Raw genomic sequence first — 1,421 nt, forward strand, 5'->3', positions numbered from 1 at the left:
ATTGAGAGTAATGAAGGGTGGTCTGGGGGGGGGTAATGAAGAGCTGATGGAGGCGGCATCTTCAGGTTCCACTTGACCGCCATCTAATCCCAGCTGGAATGTGACTCGGTTTTCCCTTTTAGTTTGCCCACGTTAGCTCAAAGTTGACTTTAAATCTCCATTTAGCTGTTTATCTTTGTTCCTTTAACAAGACGCACGTGACCTCAAAGGCAGTGTGTACTCTGGGTTCACCAAGTGGCTGTTTTCTGAGTTAAGGGGCTGACAGATCCACTTTGTTTGGCTGAGTCTGGAGCAGCTTTCTCTCTGTGTTCCCGTGAGTATCGGACTGAATATGGGGGCAGCAACTCGGATTGTTCTTTTGTTGTACATATAACACTCGCGATGGGATAAGACCTCCCGAGCTCCACCGCCCGCGTCTCGGTTCCTCCTGCTCTTTATACGGAAGAGATACGCACACACACACACACAGAGATTACAGCTGGGGTTGATTGATCATCATCGCTAGTTGATGCCGATTAGACCTCATCTCGGCACTGTTCCTTGAACCCCCCCCCCCCCCCCTCCACTGCATCCATTCTGCACTCCTCAGAAATGCATACGAGAGAACAGCTCCGGAGTCTGTGGGCCTGGTCCCACCTGGACAGTGGAATATTGCATCCGTGAGCTCTTTAGCTACAGGAAATCACAACCTCTGCAGGAAGTCTCGCTACGTCACAAAGCCCGCGGCACCGCATGAGATCATCTGCTTTGTTTCGGTGTGTGTGTGTGTGTGTGTTTTTTTTTTTGTGGTCAGTGTTGTTGAAGACGACCCCCCCCCCCCCCCCCCGCCCGCCCGCCGCTCTCGTGTTTGAGAATATTTGTTATGGAAAGAGAAGGGATCGAGGGTGGGCCGGTTTCTGGGAAGTCACCCCGCTCTGACCTTTCGAGGAGGAGAAGCTGGGGGGATGGGGGGGGGGGGTCTACGCCTCCTCCTAAACCCTGCCTCCATGGTTCTCCTGGTAATCCTCTGCTGTTTAGTCTCAGGTTTCTCACCCCAGCTGAAGGCCTCAGCCTGGAGACACGCTCCCTTTTAATCAAATGAAAACAAGGGGCAGACCGAGGGGGGATTCACTCGGTCGGCTCTCGCCGATGAATATTTTGGCTGCGGGACGTTTTTATTTGACATGTAATCGCAGCTTTTTTTCAGGCTTCACTCTGCTGCTTCTTTTAGAGCGAAATTATAAACAAAGGAATGTTTTTAAAACAATTGTTTAGGCCCTCGGGGGGAAATATCCTCCAACCATCTTGCTCAACGTGTTCACAGCTGGCATTCCCTCCTCTCCCACACAAGTTATTTCCGCCTACATCCAAGCGAGCTCCGAACTACATGGGAATGCCAATCCGTGGCGTAACAGATGGGATGAAGCCTCGGTTTTCCACCA

Source organism: Pseudoliparis swirei, chromosome 14 (assembly GCF_029220125.1).
Source record: "Pseudoliparis swirei isolate HS2019 ecotype Mariana Trench chromosome 14, NWPU_hadal_v1, whole genome shotgun sequence".
Lineage (NCBI taxonomy): Eukaryota > Metazoa > Chordata > Actinopteri > Perciformes > Liparidae > Pseudoliparis > Pseudoliparis swirei.